This window comes from Peromyscus eremicus, chromosome 4 (genome assembly GCF_949786415.1).
Source record: "Peromyscus eremicus chromosome 4, PerEre_H2_v1, whole genome shotgun sequence".
In the NCBI taxonomy this organism is placed as follows: domain Eukaryota; kingdom Metazoa; phylum Chordata; class Mammalia; order Rodentia; family Cricetidae; genus Peromyscus; species Peromyscus eremicus.
In genome coordinates, this window is record NC_081419.1 from 15,537,657 (window position 1) to 15,551,553 (window position 13,897).

At 53.6% G+C, this 13,897-nt stretch overlaps 1 protein-coding gene across 1 annotated transcript in view; it reads right to left on the minus strand.

Moving 5' to 3' along the window:
- The window catches only part of Nacc2 (NACC family member 2), a 75,716-nt gene extending 62,368 nt beyond the window's left edge, over positions 1-13,348 (minus strand). The window contains exon 1 of the mRNA XM_059260326.1: positions 13,235-13,348. The gene's annotated coding sequence lies outside the window, so the exon portion shown is untranslated. The remainder of the gene's footprint in view (positions 1-13,234) is intronic.
- Positions 13,349-13,897: the final 549 nt, after the last annotated feature.

Here is a 13,897-nt window from a genome sequence, read left to right on the forward strand (position 1 = left end):
TTTGTTTTATTTGTGATTTCTGAGATGAAGTCTCATTATATTACCCTGGCTGGTCTCGAACTCCTAGACCCATGCAATACCCTGCCTCGGTCTCCCAAGCAGTTGGTACCACAGATACACAACACTTAACCTGCTTGGTAAAGAATTCCTTCAACTGGGCATGGTGGCACGTGCCTTTAATCCCAGCACTTAAGAGACAGACAGGTGGGTCTTGGAATTCAAGGCCAGCCTGGTCTACAGTGCAAGTTCTAGGACAGCCAGGGCTACACAGAGAAACCCTGTCTCAAAAAAACAAAACTTAGATCCAGGATGAGTCCTAATCCAGGGGGCAGTGCAGAGAGGTGGGCCCTGGAAGGAGCTTTGAATCATAGGTTAGAGCTTCAAGAATGGGTTTCCCACGGCTGGAGAAATGGCTCAGCAGTTAAGAACACGGACTGTTTTTGAAAAGGACCAAATGGCAGCTCACAACTGTCTCTAACTCCAGTTCCAGGTTTCTGATGCCTTCTCTGGCATCCCTGGGCACTGTACTGATGTAGTGCACATACATATGTGGGCACACACTCAAACACAACATAAAAATGAATTAACCTTAAAAAAAAAAAAAAAAAAGAGTCGCTTCCCATCCCATTGTGTGAGCTCCCAGTCTGGGTCAGGTTAGCTATAGGAGGGATCACAAAGCAACCTGAGGTACAGGTCCACTCATCCTTCTACTTCCCATGTGAGCTGGGGATGGTGTTAGCCCCTTGGACCCAGAAGCTATTAAGAACAGGTACCAGTGCCACGCTCTTAACTTCCCAACCTGCAAACCTGTGAACCCAAATGACCCTCTACTCTTCATAACCACCCAGTCTCGGGTACCCTGTTATAACAACAGAACACAGACTGAGAGGAAGACTGAGTGATGACGGGAGCCAAAACCAGACTGCCGTGAACCTGAGCCAAAGAAGACCAGGGGCTGCTGGTACTCACGTAGGCTGGCTGGGGCAAGAGAAACTCTCCCCACAGCCTGAGCAGAAAGAGTGCAACTTTGTAAAACCTCAACTATACACCCTGACCTTCAGAAGTGTTACGTTTCCAGCTCCCAGTCCTCCACAATGGTGGTCCCGTCCTGACCACACTGCCACCGTTCTAAAGGGACCCTGCTAGTGTCAATCAAGAAGACCCAAGCGCTCTGGGGTCAGGAGAGAATCAGGACTTGCAGCTGGCCACCATCAGGCGTGGGGATGCCAGGCTTGGGCACACCACCCCCTTTTCCCCCCACAGTCCCACAATCTAAGGAAGAACAGAGAACACACCACCCACCCATAAGCTCCAAGGACCCCAGAGGGACATGCTACTCACAGGATTAGCCCCACCTCTTGGTAGAGCTCTGTGAGTTCAAGGCCAGCCTGTTCTACACATGGAGTTCCAGGTTTGATAGGGCTACATAGTGAGACTGTGTCTCAAAAAGAAGGAAGGAGAGGGGGAGGAACCTGCCTCTCCAGAAACAGCTGTTGGTCAGGACATGCCTCTAACACTCCTCACCACTCTGGTTCTACAGCTCCTTGCTCCTACCAAAGACTCAAGTCCTTCACACACGCTCAAAATCATGTGTCTGACCCTTCCTCTACTGTGGCCAGCCTTAGAGACTCTGGCAACAAGCCAAGTATGGTAACTCTCACCTATAATCCCAGAACACAGAAGGCTGAAGCAGGAGGATGGCATGACTTCGAAGCTGGGCTACGTGGTAAGATTTAGGACATTTTGGGCTATAGTGAGAGACTGTCTCAAAACCAGAGAGAGAGAAGGCTCAAACAACAGATAGACAAGTCCCCCAAGTGACTAGACGCTCAGCTCTGAGAGTGTCACCACCTCCGGCTGTAGAGGTGACACCAGAGGACACAGTGGTGCATGTGTGATATTCCTGCCCAAGACATGACAAGTATGAGTCAGGGAAACCACAGGCAGACCCAAACTGGGAGCATTCTTCCAACTGGCCTGGTCTCTGGAATACTCCAGGTTCTCTGGAACAAATACTCGCTAACTCCATTCACAGCAGCATCCCATTTACCAGGCACACCGGGTCCTCCAGCCGTCGGTGGGATGTGCACACAATAAGGTGTAACTCAGCACTTGCCAGCACCTGCCACAAGGCAGATGAACTTGGAAGCCATCTACAGAAGCACAATCTCAGGCTGGGATCCCCTCATCTGAAAACCCAAAGCTTTCTGAACGCCATTCTGACACTGGGAGCAGAAAACCCCACAGCTGAGCCCAAGAGATGGGTCAAGGTCATACCACAAGGTCACACCACAAGGGAGCCTAGCTCAGTAGCACACACCTGTAACCCTAGGACTGGACAAGCAGGAGAATCAAGAGTTGGAGGCCAGCCTGGGCTACACAGAGGGGCCTGGTCTTCAGAAAACAAAAATAAACAAAACCCTCCAATACAAACAGGGCTGGTGAGATGGCTCAGTGCGGTTAAAGGAGATTGTCACCAAGCCTGACCACCTAAGTTTGTGATGCCTGGAAGCCACCTGGTGGGAAGAGGGAACAAACTCTTCTATAAGTTGTCCTTTGACCTCCACACTCCATAGCATGCACAAATCAATGTTAAAAACAATTAAAAGCAAGCAGGGTGGTGGTGGCGAACGCCTTTAATCCCAGCATTTAGGAGGCAGAGACAGGTGGATCTCTGAGTTTGAGGCCAGCCTGGTCTACAGAACAAGTTCCAGGACAGCCAGGGCTACACAGAGAAACCCTGTCTCAGAAAACAAAACAAAACTTCAAAATATAGGAAGCAGAATTCTAGTTACTTCCTAACCATTGCTACTATTGCAGTGTAGTCAATAAACTACTCTTCAAAATACATAAATAAGTGGGGCGGTGGTAGTGCACACCTTTAATCTGGAAGCAGAGGCAGGCAGATCTCTATGAGTTCGAAGCCAGCCTGGTCTACAGAGTGAGTTCCAGGACAGCCAGGACTGCTTCACAGAGAATCCATCTTGAAAAAAAAATTAAACAAATAAATAAACAAACAAACAAATGAATGAATAAATAAATAAACAGAAGTGATTCCCTCAGATTCACTGAAAACATAAAATTACCTTCAGGCCACACAAAAATTTAAGATGCAACAAATAACCAGAACATGGCCTCTGTACCAGATGTCTCACTATGAAGGATGTCCCTGGTGATAGCTGGTGAGTGACTTCTTGCAACATGCAGGGCTGCCAAGGTCATGGCATGTGCTGGCACAGGTAGGTGGCAGGCGGCCCTTGGCTCTTGTCTGAACAAGATATGCTGAGGTGCCGGGCGGTGGTGGCGCACACCTTTAATCCCAGCACTCGGGAGGCAGAGCCAGGAGAATCTCTGTGAGTTCGAGGCCAGCCTGGGCTACCAAGTGAGTTCCAGGAGAGGCGCAAAGCTACACAAAGAAACCCTGTCTCGAAAAAAACCAAAAAAAAAAAAAAGATATGCTGAGGTATGCCGGGTAACTTACTCTGAAGAGGTTTGGGGAAGAGTTCTTTACACAGCACATGTAATTCCTAAATTTGATTATCTTTACACTTATCCTCAAACTTCTGACCCATAGTCTCGCCCACCAACACTGGGCAGCCTGTTTATCAATGGAGGCGGGGGTGAGCGGGGGCAAGAACAGAAGCCAGTCTCACTTCAGTGCTTACAAAGGGAGGGGTACCCTCCACAACTCTTGGCCTCAGACTGGAGGAGACCACATCACCCCATCAGACCCCAAAGAAGGGTATCACATCTGGGTCATGGGCCACATGTTCTGTCACCCCTCAGAAGCAGCACCCAGAATACAGCCAAGGTCTTACAAGCAACAAAGCAGCTGTCAGTCCTTCCAGAGAGCCCTGTCAGTTGGCAGAGATGAGGCAGAGGGGCATCCCCAAACTCTGAGGTGTCCCATACAGTATGGGGGGTGGGAAATTCTCAAGGACGTTTTGGCAGCTTCCCATCTTCCTGTGTCATGAAGAACCTGGTAAGAGGTCCAGAGCTAAACCCAGGGTAGCCTTCAGTGACCTCGGGGCCCACAGGCTCTATCTTCCCTACAGCTGGTCACCTGAAAAGAGGAGACACCTGGGAGCCTGCTGTGCGCCAGGAGAGAAGCCAAGGCGTCACTGCGAACAAGCCCACCCCACTGACACCAGTGTTAGACTGACAAGACTACTAGCTGGTCCAGGCACCGGCCTGGCACTCAGGTCCTGATGGAGGGAAGAGGCCGGCCAAAGAGGCATTGGTGCAGGCAAGGTCAAGTGTGCCTAGCCCTGTGCAGCCGTACTTCCCTGCAGTACGGGTCGGTTTGGACCCCAAGGATATCTCATCCTCTCGGCCTCCCTACAGCTGCGCTGGTGTACACCCTCCACTGTCTGCCCTGTGCCAGCCATGTCACCCCAGGACGTCACTGTGACCCACGCGCTTCAGTTTCCAGGCCACTTCATGTGACACAGACTCACGGCTAAACTGGGTTACAATAATTAACACAATGCCTGTCTCTCCTATCCCAAAGCTTATGTAAGCCTCGGCCCCATTTCCCTCCTTCGGCCCCTCTGCTTTGCTCTTTCAAACATCTCTCGCCAGGCTGCTGCTACTCAGACATCCTCCATGAAGCTCTGAGAAGCACTGGGCGCAGTGTCTGAGGCCCACCCTGCTGGCAAGTACTACAAGAGCCACCAAGCACAAAGGTTTTCTGTCCTGGACCAGAACTTCATACCCCCCCTCCCCAAAACCTCCAACAGGGCCTTATTCACAAACAGGGCATTGACTGGTTAAGGAGCCGAGCTGAGCTCATCCAGAGTTACAGGGAAGAGGCTGGGACAAGGAGGCAGCAGCCAGAACGGTGCAGACAAGGTCAAGTGTGTCTAGAACTGTAGAGCCATGAGAAGGTCAGAGGGGCTGGGGAGGGTCTCAGCATGCAGATTACCTGTATTCCCGAGTTCAGCCTGGATGTCTGCTGTTGATTTCAAGATTTACTTTGGGCAGGGGCAGGAGAGATTGCTTAGTAGCTAAGAGCACTTGCTGCTCTTCCAGAGGACCCAAGTTCTATTCCCAGCACCCAGATGGCAGCTCACAACTATCTGTAATTCCAGTTTTCAGGAGATCCAATGCTCTCTTCTGGCCTTCATAGACACCATGTACACCATGGTGCACAGACATACATTCAGGCAAAACGCCCATACACATAAAATAATTCTTTTAATTTCAAAATTTTTGTTTTGTTTTGTTTTGTTTTTTCAAGACAGGGTTTCTCTGTGTAGTTTTGGTGCCTGTCCTGGATATCGCTCTGTAGGCCAGGCTGGCCTTGAACTCACAGAGATCCTCCTGGCTCTCTCTCCCTAGAGTGCTGGGATTAAAGGCATGCACCACCGCCACCCGACTCTTTTTAAAGATTTATTTATGTGTATGAGTGTTTTGTCTGCATTTACGTATAGGCATGGAGGCCAGAAGAGGGTGTTGGACCACCTAGAACTGGAGATACAGAGGGTTGGAGCCACCATGTAGGTGCTGGGACCCGAACCCACGTCCTTTGCAAGAGCAGCCAGTGCTTGTAAGGCTGAGCCATCTCTCTAGTCCTGAATTTCTACAGTTTTTTGGGTTTTATTTACACCTGTCTGCCTTTAGTACTTCTTAGATCAGCCCAAGGCTATGATCCTTTCAAACAATGCCCCCTCCTGCAGACCATATACACAGGCATCGTAAGTGAGAGAGGTAGCAGCAGGAAAGAGGTAGCTGGCTTTGTCATTAAGAAGACGGTTCTTGGGGACACCCTAGGATATGACACAAGGCGGCCTCCCCAGAGCTGACTGTGGATCAGCCCTGGCCAGTGACACTGACTAAAGCGGGGTGCTGCGTGCTATTCAGAGCTCACGATCAGCTTCCCTCACTTCACACACAGAGAAACTGAGGCCCCGGATCAGGACCCAAGCGCAGTGGGGGGCAGGACCCACACCTCAAGAGGATCCTGGGTATGAAGACCTGGCACTGTGGGCAACAGCCACTAGGAACAGGTATCAGTATGATCCTTCAGAGTGCCTCCATCTACTCCTGGCCTCGGCACGGCCTGCTGCAGGGAGAGCATACCTCTCTACCAGATGCCAAAGGCTGTACCCCACCACCATCCTCCCCTGCACTCTCACCCCCTGCCCTGGGAAAGCTAAGGGTCTCCCCAGGAAGGTCACTATTTCTCAGTCCTTGGCTCTACATTAGGAGATTTGGGGTACTGCAAGGAGATTCGGTAACACCCGGCAGGCTTCAGTTTTACCACACTAGAGAGGGGCATCTTTGGGGGACCAACTACTGGGCTTTCACTGGTGCCAGGTGGACACTGTTTCTAGGAACCCCCAAAACAGGCCTTTCCACTGTTTAGGGTCAGGGACATAGCTCTATGGGGCTTCGTTACGGTGGTGGAACAGAGTGTTTGAAAGAAATGTTCTCCTAGCCAGACTGCACCACCCCCATCAGGATGAACCGGGAGGGTAGATTTGGGAGAACACCTCCTCCTTGTAAGGGTATAGCTGCCAGCCGGGCAGCAGTGGCACACGCCTTTAATCCCAGCACTCAGGAGACAGAGCCAGGCAGATCTCTGTGAGTTCCAGGACAGCCTGGTCTACAGAGGGAGATCCAGGACAGGCAGCAAAACTACACAGAGAAACCCTGTCTCGGAAACAAACAAACAAACAAACAAACAGAGTGTAGCTGCCATCAGACCCAAAGACCAGCACAGCAGGACATACCCATGCCAGAGCACACCCTTTCCCAGGTGCTACCCCTATCCCTCTGGAAGCATCCCAAAACCAGTAGGACCACCACCTCCCCCTGGCCATGTCCATTCCTAGGGGCTGCTGAGTCGCAGAAGCTGAGTGCCCATGTCAAGGTCCAGCCACAGTCACCATCACCCCAAACAGATGCTACTGCACACCACAGCAAGCCTGCCAAGAGGCTTCCCATTTCCTATCACTGTAACAAAGCAGAGTGAAGGATGTGGGTAGGGCTCCACAGACCTAAGGCTCTGGGCTGCTGCTAGGACTTGGGGACCATGAGGGCAGAGGCCTGGGTATACAGGGTGAGGAGAAAGGAAGAAAAAGTCTCAGGCCCAAGGACAAGGGCCCAAGCTCCAGGGAAGCCAGACTGGCCCCCGCCTGCCAGGATTCCCAAGCCGCAGGCAATTTGCATAATATTCTTTGCAAGTTAATATCAGACTGATAATGATCTCCCTCACAGCAGAGCGGGTGAGGCGCTGTTACAACACTAAGTAATCATATTTTAAATTATGTTTCCCTTTATAGAAAGGTGTTGCCGAAACACAGACATGAAATCTGTCTGTTACAGTCCACCTCCAACCACCTGACCAGCTCCAGCACTACCAGGTGCCCACAGAGCTATCACGGGAGGGGAGCCAGTCCCAGGGACAGAGAGGGGCTGGTGGCCATGGGCCACATGAGCACATGAGTTCACATATACATAAATATGCATATGTGTACCTGTGCACACACACCTGACCTGCCTGCCCAGAAGCCACATTCTGCTGCCCTGAACTCTCAGCTGCCCTGGGAAGAAGACCTGGGGATTCCCCGCTTCCCACTGCCCAAAACCCTAGCCAGAAACATCAGTGTCTCTTCAAGCAGTCACAGGCAAAGGCGAGTGACAGGATGGAGGGAGGAGGGCCTTCTAACACCCCCCCAGCACCTTAGTTCTCCCTTGGGAGGTAAGAATACCTACCCCTCACCCCAACCTGGCCCTCAAGCCACACCTTCATTCTTCTGGACTCTGCCTCCTGCAAAGCCACACTCCAAATGCACATCTTACATCCAAGCAGGGGATGGGCCCTGAGCCTGCCCCCAGTGAGGGAGCCAAGCTTTCCCATTTTCTCCTCTCTTCATTTCGGAACCAAGACTGGCCACTCAACCTCTATTTTCTTAAAAGCTTTTTCCCCCCTTTTTTTATTAAAAAAAAAAAAAATCCAATTATAGCACAAATCTCTCAGCAGGGGTCAGTGTGGAATAAGAATAGCCAAAGTTAATGGACATGACACAGGCAAGATAAATGCCTGAAGGGTTTCAAAAGTTGTATGATGCGGATTTCATTAACATTTTAATTGTAATGTATCTTTTTAATCTTCTCTCACCCTAATGGCTTTATATCCAAAAAAAAGAGAAAAAACTGCTGACAACAACACAAAGTATCAATATACAAAATTTAACAAAGACGCTTAGCAGCGCAATAGTAACTAGACTAAATGAGCAAAAACTGTGTTAACATTGTGATTTTTTAAGAGCAGAGTCAAAAGTGGAGAGGGCAGAGGAGGAGGGAGGCCAAGGACAGGCCCCAGGAGGGAGGGGGATGGCCCCGAACCGGGGTGCCTCTGAACTCAGCAGCAAGACAGGACAGCAGGCCGCCTCCTCCCCCCACCCCCCAGTAACAAAGGGGATGGAGGGGAGAGATTCCAGAACAGCAGAGGATGGAGCAGGAGCCTCCCCTTTATGCTCCTCTCTGCCGAACAGGGTTGGGGCGAGAAGGGACACTCAGCTGCCCTCATAAAAAGGGCTCCAGCATTTCTTATTGGAAAGACTGTCCCATCAGCAGGCACCAGACCCTACTCTCCAGTCAGGGACCTCAGCCCGCTCTTGACTATGGACATACTATTACCTCTAACTTTTAAAAAACGGTGGTTTTCAAAGTATTCTTGGCTCTGACTACAGAGGAATTGGGAAATTTTTATTTTCAATCAACAAACATTCCCTGGGGGCTGGCTTTGCTGGACCCCATGTACTCTACCCCAGATCCTCTCGCCTTTCAGACTGCCATCCCTCCCCACTGGAATGCCAGGGGGCATTGGCCACCCCAGAGCTAGACAGCTCAAAGGCGTGACTGCCTGCTCACCCCCAGTGACTATATATGGGCACTTTCAGGCCCGTTGATCCCGCCCCCAGCCCCGCCCCACCCCTGCCTGCTTCCCAGACACCAGTGAGGGGCGGGCCTGGAGCTGGAGGCCCATCTGTGGCCGGATGCCCTCCTGGATGCCAGGCTTGATGCAGGGAGGAGGGGCAAGATTCCTAAGAGCCCCAGCCAGCTCTTCCCCAGGGACCTGGAAACAACTCCAGAGAAAAAGCCTCCTTCTCCCTGGGACTGAACCAGCCTCCCCTTAAAGGGCCAGCAACATTCCCACCAAGGGTCTCACCATCCCAATGGCAACAGGCCAGGCAGAGCCAGCTTGGAGACCTGGAGTGGGGTCCAAACAGGGAGGATCACGCAGCCTGGGGAGGGGGCAAAATCTCCAGTAATCTGACCTCAGGTTCCTAACGAAGCAGCTTCCCAGAACCCAGGCCCAAGCACTGCAGAGACTCCAGGACAGGCAGGGCCCTGGGTCAGAGTCCATTCTCTGCTCTTCTCAGAGGACTCCCAGACTCCTGTATGAGCTTCCAATTGAGGACGCAGAGACTCCTCCATGTTCATGGGCCTGTCGTCTGGGAGAACCAGACACATGGGTCTCTGCTTCTAAACCCCAAACTTCCAACCTCGAAGACACCTGCAGCAGAGGCAACCCAGGCTCTAGGAAAGCGAGCCCTGCAGGTGATGCCAACAGGAGGCAGGCCTGGGGAAGAGAGAATTTGCTAAGCCAGCAGAAGAGGTTGCCAGGATCCTTGCACTGGAGAGCAAGCCAGAGCAGCCACCTCAGGCCAGATCACAGGCTGCTTCTCCAGCAGTGGGGGCCCAGACAGGGGTGGGGGTGGGGCAGTATAAGACTGAAAGGAAAAAGAAACCCAGAAGGAGGCAGTGGCGGGGAAGGCTGTGGGCAGGGCTACCCACATCTGAGAAACCAGGTAGAGATGATGCTAGCTAGGCTTCCCCCCCACACACACACACACCTTGTGGTAACTCAGGGTCAAGCTGCTCACACTGCCTTAGAGATGAAGTATGAGGCACAGGAAGCCCAGGGATAGCCCAGAATCTCCAGGCAGGAGCTTTGGGGTGAGGGGAGCAGCAAGCCAGTCCTAAACAGGTTCTAGCACCCCTTCATCACCTGACCACAGCCAGGTAGAGCAGACACTACTCGCTCCCCAACGGGGTCAGGTATAGACAGCCTACACCTGCCAGGAGCAGCTAAAGCCAGTGTCCCAAGGGCTGGTGGTACCTGTCCCTTGCATTGAGGAGGTGTCCCTTGCATCACCACAGAGCTCTGCTCCCTTCTCCAAAAGGTCAAGCCTGGAGCAGGGTGTAAGGACACATACCTGTTATCCCAGGTTTAGGAAGCCAGAGGACTGGGGCTTCAAGGTCACATCCTCAGCTGCATATTGAGTTCAAGGCCAGTCTGAACTACATATAAGACTCTGTCTCAAAAAAAATCAAAGCAGCTGGGCGGTGGTGGTGCACGCCTTTAATTCCAGCACTCGGAAGGCAGAGCCACGCGGATCTCTGTGAGTTCAAGGCCAGCTTGGGCTACAGAGTGAGTTCCAGGAAAGGCACAAAACTATACAGAGAAACTCTGTCTCGAAAAAAAATAAAATAAAAAATAAAAATAAAAAACAAAAAAAATCAAAGCAAAAACAGGTCTCAAAGTCCATGTAGGTTTCCTCGGCCCAGGGTGACCCCTAGGAACATAGCCATGGGTACCAGCATCCATCCTCATTCCAACTAGCCAATACTCCTCAGAGCTGGAAGGCAGCCTTTGCCATCCTGAGAACCCAGGTCCAGTAGGAGGCCAGAATGAGTCAGACACACATAAGTAGCTATCAAGGCAAGGGTGGGTACCAGCAGGGAAAGCAGCACACCCTGGGGGGTGGAAAGGGGAAGATGCACATCAAAGTCACTTTCTCAAATATGTCCCTTACACTGGAGGTTTATGGCTTTGTGGCAGGTGAAGGCAAAAGGGACCGCGGTCTGACAGTCGGTTCACGGTCACTGGACCCACAAACAGCACACCTTCAGCAGCTTGGGAGGTATTTATCCCACCCTATACCCAAGCTGACTTCAACCCACTGAAAGCTCCACAAGATAGATAGGGGATAGGGTGACTTCATGGGCTAAGACATGCAGAAAACAGGTCTAGGGCAGGGACTGGAGAACACATGGACAGCCAGAGCTGGCAGCTACTGGGTGCCATGTGCATTCAAGGATCCAGGATGTCTGAGGCACAGACCTCAGAGCCAGGGACTCAGCTCTTATTGAGGCAACCACGGCTCTCAGTTTCTGCCCCATCAGTGCTGGACCCCTATGCCAAAACCAGACAAGACCCTAAAGACAATGATGCCCCCCATGCAAATCTGGGAGGAAGGACCTCTGTGGCAAAGAGGGCCTCTGCACACCAGCTCACTACCTGATACCACTATTCTGATAGGACAATGCAGGCTCAAGAACTAGTCTGAAAAAAGGCTTGGCGAGGTTGTCAGTGTCCCAGGAAGAGGCACTCTGGACACACCAAACATAACGCCAGCAGTCCATAATGCAGACTGAGGGTAGATGAACAGCTCAGGAGCAGCCTGGTGCCTGACTCTTGCAGCACAAGCGTTTCTCTCCGATAGTGTTTCCCAGCACTCTACACTCTAAATGGCTGCGAGCTCCCGGAATCAGCAAGGTTCAGATGCCAGGGTGCACAGCCTTCACCGAGCACCATCCTGCCATGGGCATGACCGCCGAGAAAAGACCCCTGGCCATTGAGAAGTGACAACTGATACCTTGTCCTACTTGTGCTAATTCCGACCAGCTGGCCCAAAGAACAGGGAACAGCTGCCCTGGGTCTCACCTCTTTTCTTTCCTTCATCTGGGTTTCAGCCGAGGTGCCACCCAATAAGGAAGAGCCACGGAGCATCCTTGAAGGAATGAAGAGTGAAAGACACTGGCGGACAGAGTGGGGGGCTCCATGTGCCTGGGTAAGATTGTTGGATGTCGGAACTAGAATGCTGGATGTCCATCCCCTAGCTGAACAAGCCTTGTCCCCTCAACTGTGAAATGAAAAGCCACAGCCAACTCTCCCAGCACATCATGAGGTTCAAAGACCATACAGAGTGCAGAGCCCCATGGGACATCCTGCCCTCATCCTTGGTCAAAATGGAAAACAGGAGGGAATAGCAGGCAAGAACTTGTAGGAGGAGGAGGAGGACAGAAAAGGGAACCAGAGGCAGGGGAGCAGAGCCAGAGCACGGCACCAGGGAGGACAGGGACAGGAACGCGTACATGAATTGCTCAGAGGCAGGGCTTTACTGGACCAGGAGCCCAGTCCACCAAGGATCATGACCCAGCCCTCTCCACCCCTATATAGGATCAGCTGCAACATTTCCCAGAGCTACACCTGAAGGCTAGTATAGAGGGCCCCAAAAACATCTCCATCCGGAAGCTCCAATAAGAGGGAGTAGGGGACAGTGGGAGCTGCCGGTGAGGTCAGCTCCAGGGAGCAGAATGGGGGAGCCCACAAACCCCAGGGTTCAAACAGCACCAGAGGGAGGGTGTCAGCAGTCAACAGCGCTGAACGTATCTGCCCAGGAAACGGACCCAGAGAAGGGCTGAAGCGACCCAGCAGACTCCCACAACATATGCACAGGAGAAGCAGGTACCGAGTCTGGTAAGAAGCCATTGAGACGCCCGACCTCACCTCCCCTAAGCCCCAAACACCCCTAAGTTTTCTTGGAGAAGAGTCCGGAGACCTTAACAACTTTGCGGAGATGCAGAAACAGGGACAAGCCAAAAGCCCCTTCCCACTGTGGCGAACCCCAGTGTCTCCTAAGGCTGGAGTTGTCACCAGAGAGAAAGGGAGACCGTGACGACCCCTGCCCACCAACCGGCCCACCTAGCTAGGGAGGGCGGGCGCGGGCCGAGTCTGATGCGCAGACGCGCTGCCTCTGACCTGGCCGGCCAGGAGGGGTGTGTCCCCTGTGCCCTGGCCGGGGGCCAGTGTCATCAGGGCTTCCCCTCCCGTCCGGGGCGTACCCGGGGTCTCCCGTGGCCAGAGGACCCCGGCGGGAAAGGAAGGCGCTAGCGCTCCCGGAGCCCCAGCTTTGGGGGGGCCGGGGCCAGGCTCTGGGCCGGGACACCTCGGCGAGCCGGCCTCTCCGCCCCGGGGCCCGCGCGCAGCTCCAGAGCGGCCCGCACCCCACTCGGCCGCGCCCCGGGCGCGCGGCGGGCACTGCGGCAGGCGGCGGGTGCGCAAGTTGGGCGGCCGCGCCGCGGAGTTTGCGGGAAGTGCGGGCGGGACGACTGGCCCGCGGCGGAAACGGCGCGACGCGCGCCAAGTTGGCCGTACCTGCGGGCACCCGGCCCGGTCCGGCCTGGGCAGCTGCGGCGCCGCCCGCGGCAGGAAGTGCTCCAGCGTCCCCGAGCTCCGGCGCCCGCGGACTTTCTCCGACCTCGCCCAGCACCGGCGGCCGCACCGCGGCGGGGGCGGGGCGCGGGGGAGGCGCCCGCGGGCGGTTTAAAGGGACAGAGCGCCGATCGCGCGCGCGCGCGCACTCGTCGCCAGGTGGGCGCGGGAGAGGGAAGCCCAAGGGGGTCTGGTGGGAGATCGCGACACGGAGAGTTGCTGCAGTGGCCCTCCCGAGCGCTCAGCGTCCGAGACTGCGCGAGGCACCGGAGGGGCTGGGATCAGCGGCCGGACAGGCGAAGGACCTGGGGCGCCCGGCCTCAACCTCTTAATTCCCCGCGGCCCCGCTTACACCCACCAGCCTTGAATAGGAAATCGTGTGACCGAGCAACCTTGGAGCAAGTACCTTCGGGCACTGGTGCCTCCTGCCCATCGCCTTACGGCAGTCTGGAGGAGAGTCTTGTATTCAAGCCCGATGGGATCCAGGAGTGTAACAGTCCCTAGTCTCTGTCGGCTATACTCCCGTGGACAGAGATCTGATTTAAGTCAAGTGTCTGGAAATAAAACCGGCCACACTCCTGAAAGGACCCAGGAGTCCCCTTGTTT